Source organism: Hypomesus transpacificus, chromosome 18, assembly GCF_021917145.1.
Source record: "Hypomesus transpacificus isolate Combined female chromosome 18, fHypTra1, whole genome shotgun sequence".
Classification (NCBI taxonomy): domain Eukaryota; kingdom Metazoa; phylum Chordata; class Actinopteri; order Osmeriformes; family Osmeridae; genus Hypomesus; species Hypomesus transpacificus.
In genome coordinates, this window is record NC_061077.1 from 1413712 (window position 1) to 1429966 (window position 16255).

Sequence of the window (16255 nt, forward strand, 5' to 3'; positions counted from 1 at the left end):
TTGATCCTAGGAGCTTGTTGTGAAAAGCTGCCTCCAGGAATATTTTATCCTGCCTCTCGAGGCCCACGGATTAGCCATCTTAATAGCAACCCCTGAAGGTATTACCCTCTACTCGCGCACACCCGCGTGTGCGTGTGTGTATTTCTTATGTGCTAAGCTGTAAAAGTCATTAGACTCTACTCCTCAACCATTCAGAGGCATGAATGTAAATTATCCTGTATCTTGTTTAATTTTGGTAGGCACAAAGAAAAGTGCGAATGGTTGCAAGATTGCTGTTAATCATGCAGGAGAATGCAGCGACATTCATGTCTAACCCAGTTTCACTGAGAGAGAAAAACTTTGTTTGATTTGCTCCCTGTCTGTGAGCAGTGAAACACTGCAGTTTCTGTCAACACTGAAATAAAGAAAAAATTCAGAGGTTGTTGATTGTGTGTGATTGCAATCATTTAGAGATTCAAGAGTATGTACGGTGAGGCTTTTCATTCTTTATCATTAAATAGATGCAACTTTTGGTTTCTGACACATTACAGACAGTGAAATCATTTTAGGAATTGGAGATTACACTTGCACATGCACACACACAACTATGTTTCTCTCGTCCTTCTTAATTGAATGGAATGACGAGCCTTGAAGTTCTACACAATTAGACTCTAAATGTGAAAAGCGAGTGGAAAATGTGAAAAGCTCTTTGTTGCGTGTGTGTGTGTGTGTGTGTGTGTGTGTGTGTGGGGGGGGGGGGGGTCTTTTTTTCTCTCTCAATAGCTTTACTTCATTAGCCAGACTAGTTTCAACATGAGACTAATATCTCAGCATGTCTTTTATTGCACACTGCAGCTCCATGGCTTTGGGGTCCATTACGTCGGAGTATCTTGAATTTACTTTCTCCCTGCTACACCGAGTCCTGGATGAACTAATGAAGGGAGAAATCCTGTTGCAGATAAATCCTTTTTGTGTATAGGTCAATAAAAGTCGGACTGGCTCTCAGAGTGAGAGACCTACAATTACGGACTGTTTGGAAGGTTTGGGTTATTCTCCTGAGACGGATGCACTAACTTGAGATGCAATAACTCTTAACTGGTCTCTTGACATCTTAGACACGTTGTTAGCACAAATAGTTTTATAGAATTCCATGCAACTCTGAGGGCAATAGCTTTCACGAATTCAAGGGGTTTCAATTGATTTGAGAAACGTTTGGAAAGTTATCAGCCTTGTGATTGTGCAAATTCTTTCATGTTGTTTTTTTTCTGCAAATGAAAAAATGTAACTATGGAAGCAGCTGTGCTGTAATGGTTGTGATGGAGAACGATGTCGACGCCTACGTCTCATCCTGGCACCCCATCTGTGTCTCCTCTTATGAGTGGTAAGCATTACGAGAGAGGAACCATTGTGTCTGACCGCATTCTCGTGCCAACCCATTTTTTATCACCCCGCATGCTGGTTGTAAAAAGCTTTACTGAAAGACCGGATTCTCTGATTGGTTTGTTGAGTTTGTGGAGATCCTACTATGACAATAAAAAATAAGACAATGTTCAGACTTCAATGTTCACGTTGAAATCACAAGTCGGTCAATTGCAAGTAGGCCTTAATGTGGGTCTTCAACTACAATCCGAACTACAGCATAAAGTAGAATTATGTGTCAACTCTTGTGTCATCTTGCAGAATCCCCAGACGTTGTGTCGTCAAGCCCGTTTATTTAAGCAGCGATAAATATTTTAACTGTAAACGTGTCCAAGAGAACGATACAAAAGGACCCACAGCAGAATATCTATTATGTATAAATATTTTATGTCTAATTTCACCAGCAATCCCATCGACTGTGTGTGTGTGTGTGTGTGTGTAAACAACCACTAGATGTCATTAATAACTCGTCTGCATGGTGACTAGTGATATACTTTGATTCAAAACGAAAATATGAATTCCTGAGGTGTGTGTAGTGTGTTTTTGTGGGGTTACAGCCAGTGTGAATTCCCAGTGTGAATCCCCCCCCCCACCGTCGTGGTGCAAAAGGTGGGTCACGATGACCCGAAGGTAGCACAAGGGGGAATACAGTGGAGCCAATAGAGCAGCTCACTTTCATATGAGGGGCCGTTTAGGAAATAACTTTACGCAAACACATGAAACACATACACGTTGACATATGAAACGTTAACACACATTCATATTCATCTGAAAAGTCACATCCACATTTGTGAAATGCTTGCATAGACACATGAAACACATTCACTTGTGAAATGTTCACATACGCATATTAGCCTACTGGAAACTTACTGACACAAACAAAAAAATGCAGATTGCAATATCTGGGATACAATTTTTTGGGTGCGTGATTTCTTTCAGACAGAATTTTTTTCGCTCAAAAAGATTTTTGGCTCAATTTTTTTGGCTTAGTTTGGTTCTAAAACATTTTTCTCAATTTGACCATTCGAATTCGAAACGATTTTTGTGCAATCAGAATCTTTTCTGTTCCCATTTTTCAGCTCAAATTTTTTCAGCTCAAATTTTTTCAGCTCAAATTTTTTCAGCTCAAATTCTTTCAGCTCAATTTTTTTCAGCTCAAAATTTGTTCAGCTCAAATTTTTTCTGCTCAACTTTTGTCAAAAATGTTGGTTCACGTTCGTTGCTATACGGTTTGAATGACGAGTTATAAGAATTTTGTGTGGAGAATAAGATAATTTTTTCGTCTCAAATGTTTTCGTGTGAATGCGTTTGTGTGAATGTGTTTCACATGTGTCCATGCAAGTATTTTACTTTACGTTATGTCGAGTTTGAAGTAGTATGAATGCTTGTGTAAACATTTCACACGTGACTGTGTTTATATCTGTTTGTGTAAGTATACAGGACAGTCTGACTTAGGCTATTTCCTAAACGGCCCCTTATACTTAAACACTTTGACACGATTGTTTGAATCCGCGAAAGACGTGTTTGTTGGCAGAATTACATTCATCTGAGTGTGCAACACAATCAGAACTATAACAATCACCATAAAACATTATACTGCACATTCAGACAAAATGCACAACACAAATATGTTGAGTAAACTATAAAAACAGCTTTGTAAAGCAAAGGCCGGTTCTGTACTTTTCAACAGACTGGCGGGATGTTGAGGACAGATGCAGAAATTTATGTTGAAAAAAGCCGAGTCTCATTATGGCCGCTATGTGTTGTGGCAGATTTGCTTGGCTCTCATATTCCATGAATGATGATGAGCTGGTTAAGGGCTAAGACAGCTGTTTCACCGCGCCTCTGTGAGCTGTCCAGCGTCCATGGTGTGGAACCTATGAATTATTCAAAAGTTTTAATTAACATACAGTGTGCTTTATTAGTCTTCATGCTGACTTTTGATTGCACTTGAAAAATAGGGTCAGAGGGTTATGAAGACACATTCGCCTCCGTGATGTGTGAAAGATTAAGGTTGTTTTGCAAACAACACTGTAGACAGCAAGTTTGCCAGACAATGTTTCAAATGTGATGCCATAGAACCCCAGCACTTTACAGAACTGCATTGCGACACACCTAGCCTAGCCTAGCCTATATAGATCAAAACTTAGGCTATGTGTGTATAACCAAACTCCGGACGACTCCCTCATCACACTTTAAAGGACAGTACAAGGGCGGATGAGCAGAAGTTCTCAAGAGAGTGCACAAACGACAACGACCATTAAGGCCCTCCTCTCTCGGCGTTAGAACTGGTGAATATTTTGAACAAGGAATTGTCGCCATCTACTGTTCACGCGCAGTACTGAGTCCGTCGGGGTTATCGTCTATTGGGCTAGTCGTTATTTAGCCAACTACTCACGGCAAGGACATACACATTTTTTTTACACGAGTGGACAGCTGAAAGTTCTTTTAACTTCGTGGACTTTTACGGATCGACCACATTTTGACGGGTGGTAAGACATTTTCATTTTAACACTTCCAGTAAAGTCAGTTGATATCTTGCTTCAAAGTTAAACTGTTCCTTTCGCATATCACACAGGATATATAAGATAATGTGACCAATAAATAGATTAACGTAGAACGAGCCGTCAAAAACAAATATCTAAAATATTCTTATATTGGCTTATTGCAACTTTTTAACTTTAATTCGGAAAAGTCAACTGAAAGGGAATGAGCACACAACCTTTTGTAATTTTCGTTTCTAGTCGTTAATCTTCGCTTGATTCTTTTTTATCTGACAGCAGAGAAACTGGCCACAGCGAAGCTTGCCTCTTTAAGTCCTCTGCACCTTTTTGTACGGTGAAATGGGGCTCTTTCATCCTAACTGAACTTGACTGAGGGGGTAACTGGGGGTAACAATTCTGGGTTACAAGTCTCCTGCTGTGAGTTTTCAGCGACATCCATGATATCCGCACTGCCGCACAGTCCAATCCATCACGACGTCTACACTACACACTTTAAAAAGCACAACTACCACTGGTAGTTGGTTTTGTTGTTGCTCCAGGCACATTTCAATGTATGCAACAAGCCTTGCAGGAAAGATGCAAGCTCCTTCCATGCACACGCATTTCTTCAGAATTCTGAGACTCAGTTGTAAACACGCGCACTCAAAAAGAACACCTGTTCATTCCATCACAACAAGTAATTGCAAGGATCCTCGTGAGACACGGTGTGTATATTAAACATTTGAACTAATACATGTCACTCTGATTCATAGCTAACCGATGGTAAACGAATGATATTCTGGCGTCTTTCCAAACGGCATTCTAGAAAGCCACCGTCAATGCATTTCGCAATTAGAATGTCAATCGGCAGTGTCAAAGGGAAAACCTTATCAACCTGGAAACAATGTGCCTTATCTTAGTCGGTTCACTTTGATGTTGCGTATCGTGCCGTCTTGAGGTTTTGAGATGGATCACATCTCGAATAGCCGGGGTGATTGAAGCACTCCTGATAGCGCTTCAGTCAACCCGTGTGTTATGACTCAGACTCATGAGCGGAAATCCCGGGGGGGGGGACAGGGGGGATACGATCCCCCCGTCCTGGGAAAAATATGATTTGTCCCCCCCAATAAATCACTGTAAACACAACTAAGTAATTTCAATAATATTAATAATACGCAATGAACGCCCTTTGCTGATTATGGACCTAATAGCGCTTTTTAAATATGCTGTGTTACAGCAGTAATTTTGGTGTCCCCCTTAGGAATTGCCTAGTGAAAATGTCATATAATTGTCCCCCCCAAAGTTGATAACAGATTTTCGCCAATGTGACCAGTGTGTCCCATGTCACATCCGACAACTTCAAAAAACAAACAATAAACAAAGATTTGTTTACAGTCTCTAGGAAAGTAAGCTACATGGGGGCTGTTTCTCTCACCACCCTACAATCGGAGTCTACAAATCTCCTCCTGATAGCAACAGCGCTAATAGCTCCATAGTGATTCCTCCTGCAATTATCTTACTGGAACTTGCAGGGAGATTTACTGTGTCCTGTCCACTCACCAACAGCACCATACTTGGTGGTATTCATAAACGAGGTATTCCACAACTTGCATTTACATTTACTCATTTAGCAGACGCTCTTAACTTGGAACCCAATACCTCACGCACTCTTTACGAAGAAACAAGGGAAGCTAAGTGCACTGTAGCACAAATGTTTATAGCAACGTCCCAAAGCCTACCCCCCCCAAGCCTCAGCGATGCATTTGAACTGTAGAGTACAGTCAATGTCAAGTCCCTGAACATCCTGTTGTTATCCTCGAGGAACAACCCAGTGTTCAGGAACAGCTTCACCAGGCGGGAGGGCATTCCTGAATCACTTATCACCTCAGAACAGGGAGGGGGGCTGAGCAGTGTCTCACCTCAGAACAGGGAGGGGGGCTGAGCAGTGTCTCACCTCAGAACAGGGAGGGGGGCTGAGCAGTGTGCCAGTCAAGATAATTAACATCCAGGTGGGATCCACCTGCAAGGCGGTCCTCAAGATGTTTTCTGTTGAAAGGATGTAGTATAAATACCAAAGAACCCCCCAATAATCCAATTTACTCATAAGATGGAACCATCTAGATTGCAAATACCCCCCCCCCCCCCCTGCTTTGCGAGGAGGATTTTCCTGGGGCTAATGTCTGGGCTTGGATTATGCCAACCATTTTCAAAGATCAGAGGCTGGAGAGTCCGGCTTCCTCTTGTGTGTGCCAGTGGGGGGGGGGAGCTTACTTTCCTATGCAACGAGGAATGGGCAGAGCAGTCTGTCTTGTTTATTGCTGACAAACACACACTCGGAGGTTGAAAATAAGCGATAGAGGGGAAGCATGAGGGGCCCATGCGTGTGTGTGTGAGCCTGTTTCACCTGCGTGTGTGTGAGTGTGTGTGTGTGTGTGTGTGTGTGCGTGTGTGTAAGCTTGTTTCACCTGCATGTGTGTGAGTGAGTGTGTGTGTGTGTGAGCCTGTTTCACCTCTTCCTGTATGAGCATTTCATATGTATGAATTCACGTGTATCTTTACGAACATTTCATAATAAACTGTTTCACACGTGTTTGTGTAACAACAGTCTGAAATGTTTCCTAAATGACCCCTCATAGGGACGAGTGATGTACTTGTGTGTTTGCTGTTGGATGTCTTTGTAAACACTTCCTGGAAGGTTGCATTCAACAGGTTTCTGTGTTCTGTAGACACAGCAGGATACAGTTGATCAGAGTTCATTATTGGACTGCTATGACATTTCTTCATAGATAATTCAAGGCTTCAAAAGTTAATGTGAGATTACAGCAAAATGGCTTCCCTAAACCTAAATTAAGTTCTAGCTTTTTGGTGCGAGCTGGGATCACAAAAGCACTCATTTATGGTTGAGAAAAAAACATGACAGATTCCCAATATATTTACTTTCCCAGAGAGGGAAAACAATTGTGAGTGTGTTTAACATATCAAAAGTCTTAACAGTCTTGTGCAGTCTGAGAGAAAGCACTCAAGCACATCAACTATTCAAACGTGCTTTTGAAGCAGATAATCTACAGATAATGCACATATGCAAATTAGGCAGTGAACACGTACACACCAATACACATTCCCCTACCCGCAATCACATACAAAAACCCTGTACCCCACACACACACATACACACACACAGACACACACACACACATAATCACTCAGTTTTCATCAAAGGAGCCTATTTTTATTAGTCTCCACCCAGCAAACGTGGCTGATCGTCCAGCACTGTGGTGTCCCAGGGACCGGACTGCATCCTGCTGTGCTCTGCACTGCGATGTGCTCTCCATGCCTCTGCACAGGAAGCGCTCGCTCCTAATTTAAGTTCCAATAATTGGGTTAATGATGATTTGTGGGCTTTGTTTGGTTGATGGAGGCGGGGGAGGGTGGAATTACCAATTTGAGTGCTCTCGAGTGTGAAAAGAAAATCTCCCAGTGGATGATTATCTCTCTCTCTCTCTCTCTCTCTCTCTCTCTCTCTCTCTCTCTCTCTCTCTCTCTCGCTAAATGTTTATTAATGCTTAGCTAAGCAAAAACAAATGTGTGTGTGGAGTGGGTGAGTGGTTGTTTTCTCTTGTTTGTATCAGGTCAGATACATATGGTTTAGGCTGTTTATCACCTTTTTAGTCAGATTTCCAGCCCTTCACAAGATGCTTTAGTTTATCCATAGTGGTTTGTGTCCCCTCCTAACCTCAATGGCCTGGGCTGTGTTGCCCGAAAGCATCGCAAGCCTAAGTTGATCGTAGAATCCATCGTAGGACGAATTTTAGTTTTACGGACCGTTCCCAAAGACATCGTAGCTAAAGTGTCTCTTGAAAATTCGTAGCTCTTGAAAGCGCATAGATTAGCCTACTCCTTGTGAGCATGTTTGGGAAACGCACGTAAGAAATATCGATGGTTTCGTTTTTTGCTCGATCGTTGCTACGATCCATCGTTATCGGGAAACGCAACCCAGGTCTCCAGCATTCCCGTTACCATGGTTTCCGGCTTCCAGCCTCCCAGTCCCATTATTCCCTAGTGAGTGGATGGGGGGGTGGGGGGGTGGGCGGGGGGGAGTTGGCGGTCGCGACCCCTCCAGCCACAATCATCCTTTCAAACAGTTGGCACAAATAACTCTGTAACCCCTACGAAAACAGACAGCCGTATCTCCCCTGACGACCACCTGAAGAGAAAAGGGAGATCTGGGCTCCGGGTCGGCAGAGGGACACCAACGTATTTGCTGTCTCACTGCCCCGCCCCCCTCCCCCCCCCCCCTCCCCCTCCCCTCCTATCCCCACACCACTTCTCCTCAACTCTCCCAGAAACCCCGACAGACAATGGACTGCATTCCTTCCAGCAAGTGAGGAACATCGTTTGTTGGCACTTGAAAATACACTTCGTTTCATTCAGCTGGGTGGGGGGACGGGGACGGTATTCTTTGCTTTTGAACAGTGCCCCTCGATGTCCGCCGCCCTCGAAGACAGGCCCTCACCTCCCTGGACCTGAGACGAAGACGCACGGCTCATGCTGAAGGTAGGTCGAAGAACAACAAGAAGTCAACAGATTCTCCGCTGGAGAACTCCTTTGTTACGCACGCCTCCCGAGAGAGGGAACGCAACACCCCACTGCGCGCAAGAACCCTCGGACCGGATGACTGGGATATGGAGTCGTGGTGCAAAGTGAGGGAAGCAAGGCTAACTCTGTCTTCAAACCACGAACAAACAGACACACGGACACAGAACCACTGGGGACGTAACATCCCTCCTGTTGACGTCTTCACACTGGTGTGCGTCCCTGGTCATGGCAGTGGATCACAGAGTAGCCAGAGGCCTTGTTCCCAAGAGAAAAACCTCAAAATGATTAAAAACATTGCTGGCTGGTTCTTTGGTCCTGCAAGAGCAGTAGAAGGTAATAATGAGCGGTCTGTGCTGGGCCTGGCAGGAGACAGGAAGGTGATGATACATGACGGCCTTGTCAGTACATGTTCCTCTGGGCGTGAAGTTCAGAGGCTACGGATGAGAAGAAGCAGATCCCCACAGATGGAAAATTCCACCTCGCTGCACGCCAGATAACACTTTTCAGTATTTTGTTGTTGTTGTTGTTTAATGGCCCTGAAATCCCACACCAAAATAGAGATTTTTGCTTTACCCGAGGGTTGAAAAAGACTGCAAAGTACTTTCTGCACTTATGCTATACAAAGCAGTTCAAATCCTCCACCAGCAATCTATCAATGCCTTAGAGAACTAGGTTCAGGACTCTGGAGGTTGCCATTCATCCGAGTTTCTTTTATTTGTTTGATTTTCTGTCAAGTCTTTTTTGCCCCCCTCTTCCCGGCTCCAGTCTTGGAGCACTCCACAGGAGACCTACCCCTGACCTCCACACTGCTCATCCAGAGCTTGTGCTCCTAACAACGGGATCTATACAGAATGTCAGCCTCTTTCCTGGTCCTGGAATCTTATTCAAATGCTAATGAGTTTCATTCTCATGATTCTCTCTCTCTCTCCCCTGAGCAGCAAATATGACCCCCCTACACACTCTCACATACACACAGGCACATACACACTCAGACATACACACAGGCACGCACTTAAACACACACACAGACACTCACACATGCATCCGCACACGCAGGCAGATTAACACACATGCCCCTCCCACCCTTGGCCCTCCCCCCTCCACTGTACTCAGTGATCTGTTGAGTGGATTCTCTCTCAGGGTACCCAGGTCATTCATGCTTGTGGTTATGGTCAACTCTAGGTGTTGGCATCAAACAGAGTACTTTATTTTATTCAGTAATCATTCTGTATAGGCCCTGGAGGAGTAGTGGCGGTTGTGGTGCACCTTGATGTTGTCAGTGTACACCACCCACATTCGACAATAGTGCCATTAGACGCCTATACTGTGAATTCCTCCTTGATCTGGTGTTTTGTGTGCATTCAATACCCTTTTTTCTGCCTTTTCTGTCCGTTTGGATTAGCCTACACGTATGTCTTCATCCTTTCGCAGCTTGTAGATGTAGGAATACCGTATGGAAAGTAATGAACAACAAATGGAAATACACCTTTCCAGGATTTCATGCTTTTCATAATTCCCATAATGAAGATAAATGTTGTCTGAAAGCTCACTTCTAGCCAAAGTCGTCTTAGGATTTAACAGCCGTTTAAGACGAATTGCAGCTGCAGACTTTGAAGGCATAAGCTTTGAGTAAGTCATATTTATCGGATTTGCCTTTCTCTTTGTCACAGTAAATAAGGTAGTTGAGTGATAACTGGCAGCTGGTAAATTTACCCAAAGGGGATGTCGCAATCCTGCACCAAAAGTAAACATGCTTTTACCTGTGCTTGGCTCTAAAGAGAAGTTTAACCTCATCCAAAACGGCAATATTGATCTGCCTTCTTAAAACGTTTATTCAAGATGTTGGATTTTCTCACCCTCCTGTGGTGTGTACTATTGCACTTCAGGAGCATTTCCCCACTGTGCCTCTGGGACCTACTCTACTCTACAACTTTCCTCTGGGGCTCCCTCATTTGGCGTGCGTTCAGAACAGCCAATTCCATATCCTTGGAACACATAAACACGACTTAATGGACTGTTTCAAGTGGACACACAAACAAGAACAAAACACGTTCATTCAGCTTGCTCCAACATGCTAATGTGGCAAAGCTCACAGCTCTGATGCTTCTTAGAGTTGTGACCTGTCATGACACATTGTAAGACAACATGGAGAACACGAGCCATTCAATAGCCCTACATGGTGGCAAAGACACAGGTTGTCCCATGCAAGCTATTGGCATCAAGCCACTGTTCGAATTTGCATATCCAGAGTAGGACTGCGAGCGTTACGGTAGCAAAGACAGATAAATAATTCGACTCCCCTGTCACCTGTGACATACCGTATGATGCTTGAACTGCATTTACCTGTCATTTATAACACCATCAATTATCCTAGATTGAAGGGTTTGTACAGTTGGTTGGATATCTATTTCAGTTGCGCAAGTTCTGTATAAAAATCCTTGCGACAAAATCTTTGTGACAAATCGTTGTGTGACGATAAGCTTGATCTGCTTTGAGAAGTACGTTGAGCTGTTGACTGGTCCTGTTCATGCTTGCCATAGATACGGTCATATTTGAGGAATGTACCACTTTGTCTCTGGGCTACCCTTGCTCCTCTGTTCTCCCAACGTGTTCCAGCAGATGGTTTCAATCACACGGACAAACAGCTTGTCAGAAATCACCAATCCATTGAGATTCATGGTAGTTTCAATCGTTTTAAGTGCAGTTAAATTGCCATTGTTTAAAATTGTATTTGATTTATAACTCTTATAATGAGTTGTTATTAACATTTATTAATATGATTTTATTCTAGTGTTTACACTAGATTACTATTATGGATTGTTATATCAGTGGTATTTCAGGTTTGATGTATCAAGTCAAACTGTTACTCATGTATTATGTACCCTTGTAGTCACTATCCAAACCTGTTAATACTGCAATGCTATGGTTCAAGCTATAATACCTTTCTGACATCGTTTACCTCAGGGGTTAGAAATAAACTGCAGGTGCAGGTGAAGGCTACTCGAAGGAGGGAACGAATGGTCCAATTGTTTTTTATTTGTCTTGATCCAGACTTGTTGTTGTTGAACTTGAACTTGACACAACATTTTCTCAGTCTGCTTGGGTGTGTTCTGTAAGTAGAAGGTGTGTGTGTGTGTTTACAAGACTGGACAGGTCTAGTTTAGAGTAGTGTCTTTGCCCGCCCTGTCTGAGGTCTTCCGTGGTTTAAACTAATCCCCTAGGTTGAGAGGCAGACCTAGCCCAGGTTCATTCTCAACCTGATAAAAGGTGTTGGTTTTAAGCTGTCACCGGTGCCCAGGTTTTCCTGTAACACAAACAAGTCTGCCTCTCATTTCTCTCCTTGACAGTATAAGAACAGGCAGATGACAGAGTCAGAAGGTACATGTCAACAGGCATGTTCATGTTAGACCACTCGTCATTGGCCAACACAGCTCAGAGAGAAAGCAACCTACCACACCATAGTTAGAGCTCCACACTTAAGTGTTAAGAATGTTTTATGGGGGATGCCCCTCGGTTCAAATTCAGCCTCAGCCCTTAGCTGCATGTCTCTCTCTTTTGCTCTGTGCCTTTTCTGTCATGCTTCACTTGAAACTGTCCAAATAAAGCATGAAAAATGCAAACAAAAATCTGGGTGGATGTACCAGAAAAGTATTTAAAGAGTCGAAGCCTTCATGATTGTGCCTTGACGTCAAATAGACACTTGACACGTTTTAAGCGTTGTGCTTTATCCGAGACAGACCTGGACAAACGCCACACGTTTTTCTACTTAACCTAAATGGCATATGTAACGGGCAATTACCAACTGAAAGATGACTATATTTACATTTAGTCATTTAGCAGACGCTCTTATCCAGAGCGACTTACAGTAAGTACAGGGACATTCCCCCGAGGCAAGTAAGGTGAAGTGCCTTGCCCAAGGACACAACGTCATTTGGCTCAGCCGGTAATCGAACTGGCGACCTTCAGATTACAAGCCCCCACCGCTCAGCCACCTGACTCCCTAAATGACTAAAATGCATACCAGCTGAAAATAGATGGATAAAACCTCATCAGGAAATCATTCCCTTATCTCTGTCTTGGCACGGGTGGTTGGGTGGGCTGGTGATTTCAACACTGGGAGAGTGAGAAGTGTGACCATCCTCACACATCCTGTGTCTAACTAATTTAGCTGAACGAATGTCTTGCTCCACCTCACTCTCTCCCAAGCGTGAACAAACAATTCAAGCGAAAAGGTCGCATTCAGGAGAGTAAGGAATTATGGATAGGCTAGGCAACTACTTAGCTGCTCTTATACTGTACTGTACTGATGAGGTGCATAGAGGGGATCTGGAAGTGTAAAGTCTTGAGTTTTCTGTGAAAAAAAACCCCCACATTTTAATTGCCTTCTACCTATCCAAGCATTCCTCAGGGGGAAAACAAAACCAACAGTGGGTAAAATGTGGTTAGTTGTGTGAATTCTTAATTTTCTCTGGAAATGCCCAAACATGTCTCTGTTTTTTGTTTTTTAGTTGTGAGGGGGGGGGGGGGGGGGGGGGGGGTTGAAATAAGCAACCACTGGCGTGCCAGCCTGATTCTAATGTAAGCAGCTCTTCACGTGTCCCATTCGGAATCTTGCAAAACTCACCACTTAACCCTTGCTTCACCGGTGAGTGGCACCTCTCACAACGTAAATACCGTGCTTAGCCGTGGACTCGAAATGTCTTTTACGTTCAAGTAAACAGTAATTGTCCTTAAAGAGTTACACCGTGCCATGCATTTCATATATTCATTTGCCAAAATCACATCGACTGCATCTGTTTACACGCAGTGCCACCACGGCGATCAATACTTTCAGCAGCTGCGGGTCTTTTCAACTACACTGGGAAAGTTGCCAAATAGGCTACACATGAAAAATGACCGCAACTTCCTACAGCGGTGCTGTTGGACATCAATTATATACCTACGCGGCAATGTTTTGACGTGATACTGTCAAATGACAGGCATTTGAAATATGATACAATTTAACTGTCTTGACACTTGTACATGTAGAATACGCTACATCGAACTGGGCCTTTCAAATGTTTCCTTTTAACACGATACTCGTCATTCAGGTTTGTTTTGGCAGGCGAATGGCTGCCTGGAGGCTTTTCGTGTGAATTCCAGTCAACTAGTCTTTATTACAGGTTTTAGTTCAAGTGTTTTCGTCTCCCCTGAGTTTAGCAGCTGCACAGACGTGCAGAAAGGGCCTGACGCTCACCTAGAAGGTAGGGTCACGTCTGTTTTACCACCTTTGCATTATGAATGTTATGCTGTGTTGGGAGCTTAAAGGTCCCATGACATGAAATGTTAACTTTAGGAAGTAATTTAACTTTAATATGAGTTTCCCTAGCCTGCCTTTGGTCCCTCAGTGGCTAGAAATTTCGATAGGTGTAAACCAAGCCCTGGGTATTTTTCTCGCCTTTGAGAAAATTAAAGCTGAAACGCTGGGTTTTGAAAATGCTGGTTTTATGATGTCATAAAAACCTTAGGAAAGCTTATTGTGGGACTGCTAAAAGTGGCTGTAATTCTGCACCAAGGCTGAATTTCGGGAAAGAAACTTCAGATAAAGTATTAGGGGACCACTAAGGCCTATATAAAAGCATCCAAAAACAGCATATCATGTGACCTTTAAACTATTAGTCATGACATGCTGCCAGAAACACTGACATCTTACACTTGTCAAAATAAGGACTTAAGCCTTTGAAAAAACTAAATATTCCAAATATTCCGGGGCAATAAACGATTAGCTTGTTTGTACTAAATACCTTTCTGTTGTTTATCCATTTTTTCGGCCACAAAGATAGTTAGATGCTAGAATAAAAGAGTAGTGGTTTGGCACGCACACATGGTAGACAAGAACAACACGTAGTCAATCATGTACGTCAGACATCTTACATGAAATTTATCATCCAAACTCAATTAGGCCTGCTGAAAAGATTAATATAATTACTACAGGATATGAGTATTTGGTCCATTTTAGATGTCCATGCTCACTGATAATAACAAACACTTTCAAAACTGTTTGTCATTCATAACGCAGTTTGACAGGAGTTGGGACCAAATGAAATCCATTTGAAAATATTGACAGCAGGTTTTGAAGTTGAAATTGTCTTCATCTTTCTGCAATGTCAGATTTAGCTTGAGTGATTTTTTTTTCGTTCCACTAAAGGATTCTCTAATCAAAGTATGTGTTATCACAGAAGATTGGCAAGTTAGCTTTTGAACTGAAGTGCGCTACTTAAATTCAGCCTGTTGTGTCAAATGAGATGGCTTTTGTGGAAGTGAAAGCTGCCTTGTAGTGTCTTTTCAATAGCGGTATCCTACAGACTTTATTCATCTGTGAGTTGGCTGACAAATGTTTGACGAGGTTGTAATGCGTTCAATTATGTACTTATCTGTGCTTTTAGTGTGTTTGTGTGTTTATTTATGTGTGTGTGGGGGGGGGTGAGGATGAGTGTGTATGTGTGAGAGTGTGTGTTTGCTGCCGTGCACGTGCAAACACACACGGGTTTGTGTGTTGATGCGTTGTGACTCAATTCTGCAAAGGACCATTCCAATTAATTCCCCCTGTCATTGAAATACCTGAGATGACATGCTTTCGTTCCTTTACTGACACCTGCACAGTGTTTGTGTACCACATGGTTTGAAAAATCCTTCTGGCAAATTTAGACAGGAAATTTAAACGTTGGTCTATCTTGCTTGTTAACATATTTGTGTGGATGTGGATAAGTATTCTGTGCAATTACTTCTACGTTTCCTGAACACGCGAAGCATAGTCATTGTAAAGGAATGCTATTGAAAAGGCATATGCTTGAAAGAGAATGCATCCAAACAAAGAGGATGGCAGCTTAGTTATTAAGTCACAGCAGGAGTGTCAGTCATTGCCAAGCCCTCAAAACGGAAATGTTAGTTAAAGCCAGGTTTATCCTCTGCCACATTGAGCTGATAAACACAGGATCATGGGTCACAAGATGTGACCCTTAGAAACATCTGCCATTTTACCACAAACATTTTGATAGCCAACTTCTTCTCTCTGTCTCCTCCAATTTCTCCTCCTCCTCCTCGTAACTTTTTTTCTTCCTTATTTTATACTCGTACTTTTCCCCCGCCACCTTCTTCTCTTCCACCTCTTTCTCCCTCTCCTTCTCCTTCATCCTCCACCCTCCACCTCCTCCCAAAGTGGACAATATTGATTCTCACAGGTGATGTTTGTTGAGCCTAGCTACATCTATCCAGTCTAGGGTTTGTTCAGCTTTGTGTACATAGGGCCCTATGGGCCAACCTTTGAGTGCATATTCAAGTGAAAGTCTGTTTGAGTCTGACGTCTCGCAATGTTTATCTAAGGTTGTCTGCTGTCTATCTGTGGGGTCCAATCGAGAATGAACGGAGCAGAGTTAGGGTGATTGGCCTGGCAGCAATCACACGCTCACTGGACCATCACTTACAACTGTGTGTGGGGTGTGTGTGTGTGTGTGTGGGGGGTGTGTGTGTGTGTGTGTGTGGAAAACCCTCTCTGATGACTGGCAGCCCATAGCCCGCCCCCATGGCCCGCCACGCTTGTCGTTATACGACTACAAAAGCGTAGAAGAAGTGTAAAGTAAAAATTGTATTCAGTCTATATTTAGTTAAAGCAGCATAGCCTATTCAGATCACATCAGACGTAGACCGGCTTATTAGATCATGTCTATGTCATACATGCATAAAAAGAAGACAAAGCTGCTTCCATTAGCGGTAGTGTGGGTCAGTGCAGGCCAGCACAC

The 16255-nt window shown here is 43.2% G+C and overlaps 1 protein-coding gene across 1 annotated transcript in view; it reads left to right on the top strand.

The window, feature by feature from the left end:
* Positions 1 to 3722: 3722 nt before the first annotated feature.
* Positions 3723 to 16255, top strand: part of LOC124481168 (neural cell adhesion molecule L1-like protein) — a 39816-nt gene continuing 27283 nt past the window's right edge. Inside the window, 1 exon segment of the mRNA XM_047040998.1 lies at positions 3723 to 3890. The gene's annotated coding sequence lies outside the window, so the exon portion shown is untranslated.